Genomic DNA, 6000 nt, shown 5'->3' on the forward strand with positions numbered 1-6000 from the left:
AAGGAGCCGACAAGGGGATTGAGCTTGTTACTCTGCCCTTGCGTGCTATCGGGTCGTAGACTGTTCCCCCAGGTATATTTGTTGCTGTTGGTAACCTTAGTGACCATTATCTTTAGGATTCTACCCGAGGTGACGGTGGAGGGAAGATCCCACTGTACCTGGAACAGACATCGGCTAGAATCACTTGGATTTTCCGGGGGGTTCACTTCACTCGAGACGGTTAAAGTGGAGGAACTTGTGCCGGTCTATTCATTAAGTAGGTTGTCGGGGTAACTGTTCCACCCACCACTTCTGTACTGAATCCGGCGATGTTGGGCTTCATCACCAACTAGTGTTTTCGGTCCGGAAGGCTACTGTTTGTGTATGGTTTGACACCCTAGATTCTTTAGGCGTGTTATTCAAATTTGTTTGGTTCTTTAGAGACTTTAGGTGGTTTGATTTGAGTTTTTAACTATGGCGGAATTACCGAGACAGTCCCGTAGACTCCGGGGCCAGTCTCCTGAGATTGTTACCGTGGCTGATTTGTTGAGGAAGTCCCGTAGACTTCGGGGTGAGCCTCCTCAAGACGTCCCGAGTCATTACGAAGGTTTGAAAGTCCTTGTAACTCCTCCTAGTGGCAGTAAAGTAGGTTCACCTGAAGAAGGAGAGTCTTCGTTGGTAGTCCATCCAGATTACCAAAGTCTAGAAACAGGTTATAATCCTGAAGCTGTTGCAGTTTCCGAGCTTGCTGGTAGTTTTTCATCTACTAGTGATATAGGTGAAGAACCTGAAATATCTGAACCTGTTACTCCAACATCTAGTGTTCCTGATTCACCTAGGGTAGAAAGAGTCATCACCGAAAATCTTCCTTCTGGTTTGATAGCTATTGAAGAACTTGCTCCAGAAGAAGAAGTAGGCGTCCCTATCCCTGAAGATCAACCTACCATTGATCTAAGGGAGCATGAATCTATTTTTTACAGTCCAGCTAGAAGTACTACTTGGTATCTTTCGTTAACTAATTACTTAGACAACTCAGGGATAAGTTTTTCTCCACCTCGTACTCCTTATCCACCCGGAGGTATTTATACTCCTATAAATATGTCTAGTCAGTCATCCGTGTTTACTCAATCTCTTGAATCTTTCTTGTATGGTGGTCCTTCTGTTCCTGCTGGGTATCAGTCACTTTCTGGTACTTTTGCAGGAGCATCTCCTCAACCCATTGGACATGGGTCATTAGCTGGAAACAATGGTAATAAACCATTGGGCGTAGGAGACATTTATATGATGTCAGGTTCAATTCCCAGTTTTCAACCTCAAGGTGGTCAGTTACCGCCTGGGGGGCAACCTCAATTAATGCCTGGGGGGAAACCTCAAGGTACAAAACTTGCGTCTCGGGGGCAACCTCAAGGACAGTATGTACCCATGGTACAGTACATTCCTCAAGGTCAACCCCAGCCTCAATATGTACCCCAGGGTCAACCTCAGTATCAATTTATGCCTCAAGGTCAACCCCAGTATCAGTACTTACCTCAAGGGTATCTACCCCAAGGTCAGTACTCGAGTCAAGGTTATCCACCACCTCAAGGTCAATCTTATGTTCAAGGCATGGGAAATGTACCTTTCAATTATCAATCCTACCCTCAATCCGGTTATGGATCTCAATATCCTCAACCTGTCATGGGTCAATACCCCGGAATGAACATAGTGTGGGATCCATCGCAAGTTCAACAAGTGTTGCAGCCAAGCATACAGTTGTCATCTCAAACTGGACAACCTGTGGTTTCTGGTCCACCCCAGCAACCAGTCCAGTCTAATGTTCAAACTTCTGTACCTTCAGTAGTTACTCAGTCGCCAATTGCACCTAGTACTCCATCTCAAACGACTGCTGCAACTACTGCAACATCTGTTCCTTCCACCACACTTACTTCTGGCGTATCGACAGCTCCTGTTTCTACTGTCTCTGCCACTACTCTGTAGACATCTTTACCCTTGTCTGGATCCACGATTCAAACTACGGTTCAGATGCCTGTGGGGCAGCCAGGTTTAAGTACGGTTGTCACTACTCAACCACAATTTGTTTATCAACCGTACCAGGGACAGTACCAATACGGGCCTGCTGTCCAACAACCGGTTTACCAGTATCAACCGTATCCTGGGTACACTTATCAACAACCACAGCAACCCCAGTACGGTCCGGTTAATCCTGGTTTTCCGGGAGGATACAATATCCCGAATGCGATTCCTGTTCCAAGTTATCCTGGATATCCTCCTCCTGGGACTGGTCTTGTGACCCAGAGTTTTAGGGATCCTAATCGGCAATTGTCATTTATCGCAACTTTGGATTTACCAGACTTGACGCGCCTAACGAATGATCCAATAAATTATCTTCCGTTCTGGCCACCAATGCCAAATAAGTTGCCCAGTGACATACCCAAGTTCGAAGGTAAGTCTGGAGAGGATCCATCAAATCACGTGATGACTTACCACCTCTGGTGTGCTTCAAATTCCATCTCGGATGATTCGATCCGTTTACGTCTTTTTCAGCGTACGCTCATTGGTCTCGCGGCCAAGTGGTACATTGAGTTACCGCGGGCCTCTTTTTATAATTTTAGTTAGTTAGCTACCTCGTTCTTAACACATTTTCAGTTGCCGGTCAGATATGATAATGGCACCGAGTTATTAACTTCATTAAAACAGTCGATGTCCACTTATATTTCCGATCATATTCATGAATGGAGATGTCGAAGGCAATTAGTGAAAGTTTTTATCCCGGACCAAATCTTAGCTGAATGGTTTGTTAAATCATTATTACCGAAGATTACTGAAGACGTAGCTAAGGCCGGAGTAGTTACTGAAGAGCAAGTGATTGCTCAAGCGCAGTACCTTGTCTTAGTTTATACTCAGTTGGGTATGTTACACGAAAAGATCCCAGATCTTCCAAAGTCAAATCAAATTGCTGCTGCTCCTTCGGGATCTCATGCTGCTGATGGCATGATTGGTACGGTCAATACTAAAAGCAAGAAGAAGTCTTCAAAGAATTATTTGCCCATTATCACCTTACCAGACTCCCCGACAGGAGAATCTTCTGCTGAAGTTTCCGCTGATATTCACGCTGTAGAGTCATCTACGGCTAAATCAAAAAACGGTGGGAAGAAGAAAGGCAAGAAGAAGAATAAAGCAGACAAAACTCCAAAGGAGAAAACAGAAAAGTTGGAAACCAATGACGAAAAGCACAAGCCCCGTTATCCTTGTCTTATTTGTGAAGAAGATCATTTTACAAGAGATTGCCCTCATCGGGCCGAGGTTGCAAAACTCGTCAAGGGTTCCCAAATTCCTGCTGTCTTGAAGGACCCATTTCCGAAAGATAGCAAAATGATAGGTTCTTCCTCGAGTGTCATTGAAGAACCCATATTGATGATGTCTCATGTAAGGATTGCGACTCGATCACACGATTATGATAGTAAAAGTCCTGTTGATGGATCGAAAGAAGCAGAATCTTCTCAGCCAAATCCATCAACCTCAGCTCCCGGTTCTGATCCACTACAGATTGAGAAACCTAACCCTGACTTAGTAATTAAACCGCCTGCCAAGGGTGTACTTCGAAGGTCTGCTTTCAATCCACATGCGAGAGCGGCCCAGAATTACAACATTGTTGAGGATTTAGCTGTTTCACCCTCAGCAATGTCGGCTTTAGAAGTGCTGCAATCATGCCCAGCACAACGAAAATTACTTTTGTCGGCTATAGGAGCTGTTGACGTTCAGGACCCGAACCTAATAATCTTTGATCTAGAAAATAGTACATCGCGTTTACCTCATCAGATGGCTTTCTAGATTCCAGTGATAGTAAAAAACAGGCCTATTCATCGGACTATAATTGATGAGGGAGCTTCCACGTGTATTATGTCGATACAGTGTTGGAGATCGCTTGGTTCTCCTTCACTAAATCAATCCCCGACAATTCTTAAGGCCTTTGATGGCCGTGGGTTCCATCTGTTTGGCATTCTACAGGATTTGCGTATAGGGGTTGAAGGAAAAACCGTTAGTCTGGATGTGGAGGTGGTTGATGCCCCTTTAGACTACAACCTTCTTTTGGGTTGAAGTTGGTCTTACGCTATGACAGCGGTCGTCTCATCGGTCTTCAGAGTAATAAAATTTCCACATAATAGCAAGATCGTGACCATAGACCAGCTGGCTTACTTTTCATCCGACCCAGCCTCTTCAGAAAGTATCCAGCATGTCGGTAAAACGACTATCCCTTATAAGGATGTTGGTGTAGGATTAGTTAAAGATGTCGGTTTACTGGGAACTTTTCCTTTTCCTCCAATCAACGTCGTGTCTTCGTTCGCATCCATTCATATGATTACATCAGATACCATTGTTTACGACGATCCTTGGATCGTTCCTTCCGAATCTGAAATAGACTCATTTGGTGATGCTATGCCTTTGAGTCCGTATGAAATTGCTTACGAAGCCGTGCAGTCTTTTACCGACCTGCGTTCAACCAAAATCGACCAAATGAATGTGGTCCGTGAGGAATCACTTTTCACTTCAACCTCGGAGTTAATAGCGTTTCCCGAAGTTGTGTCATCTGACGAACAACTTTGTGAAGTCCTGTGTGTAGACGATTTACCATGGGAAGATCTCCATCATAGATCTTCGTTTTTACCTGAGGATGATCACTTTGAAAACGATTTCTCATCAGTTTTTACAGCTGAATATGTCAAGGAAGCTCAGAATCCAATGAAACATCCTGATTCAGAGCTGAATTTGGGGAACATATCTCGCAATGTTCCCATTGACATTTCAGTCAATCCCGGAATCATTGAAAACATTCATATAGGTGCCTCGTGTTCAGATGACGAAATTCAGAAATACAAGGCTCTATTTCAAGAATTCCGCGACGTGTTTGCCTGGTCTTATGAGGAAATGCCAGGAATTGATCCCGCAATTGTTGTCCATGAGATTAAGACTTACCCGGACGCTAAACCCGTTCGGCAACATTTGCGTCAGATTCACCCTCGAAAAGCGGCTGCAATTAAAGCAGAAGTCGAGAAGATGTTGAAAGCAGGTTTCATTTATCCGATCCCCTTAATAGATTGGGTATCGAATATTGTTCCGGTTAACAAAAAACAAGGAACAATAAGAATATGTATCGACTATAGGGATATCAATCGTGCTTGTCCCAAGGACAACTATCCAATACCCTATATCGATCAAATAATTGATGATTGTGCCGGTAGTGAAATATTTTCCTTTATGGACGGTTTTTCCGGTTACAATCAAATCAATATTCTACCTGCCGATCAACCAAAAACGGCTTTCATTTGTCCATGGGGGACATTTGCTTATTGCAAATTACCTTTTGGGCTTAAGAATGCCGGAGCCACTTTTCAAAGGGCGATGTCTTATGCGTTTCATGACATCAAACACATTGTGCAACCGTACCTCGATGATTTGCCTGCTCATTCATTACATCGAGCTGATCACCTTGTCCATTTACGAGCAATCTTCATGAGGTGTAGTAATTATCGTATACATTTGAACCCACACAAATGTGTCTTCTGCATAGAAGTGGGACGATTGTTGGGATTTGTAGTTTCAAAAGCCGGCATTCACGTCGATCCCTTGAAGGTAGAAGTTATCATCAAATTGCCTCCTCCTTCGAGTCTTCGCCAACTCCAAAGTTTGCAGGGGAAAGCAAACTTTCTACGTCGATTCATTCCTAACTACGCCGAGGTTACAAAAGGTTTTACACGATTGTTGAAATAGAACGCTCAATTCTCTTGGGATGAGATAGCTCAGCAATCTTTTGATGCACTTAAACACGCGTTGACCCATGCACCGTTGTTGCATCCTCCCAACTACAACCAAGACTACCTTTTGTACCTCGCCGCCTCTCATTCCACTATTGGAATGGTGTTAGTTCAGGAAGACGAATTCGCAACGGAACATGTGATATATTATCTTAGTAGGACGTTAAATCCCACTGAGCTAAAATATTCGCATGCGGAGAAATTGGCC

Source organism: Pinus tabuliformis, chromosome 3_1 (assembly GCF_031772625.1).
Source record: "Pinus tabuliformis cultivar Carrire ecotype Pingquan chromosome 3_1, CPIR1, whole genome shotgun sequence".
Classification (NCBI taxonomy): domain Eukaryota; kingdom Viridiplantae; phylum Streptophyta; class Pinopsida; order Pinales; family Pinaceae; genus Pinus; species Pinus tabuliformis.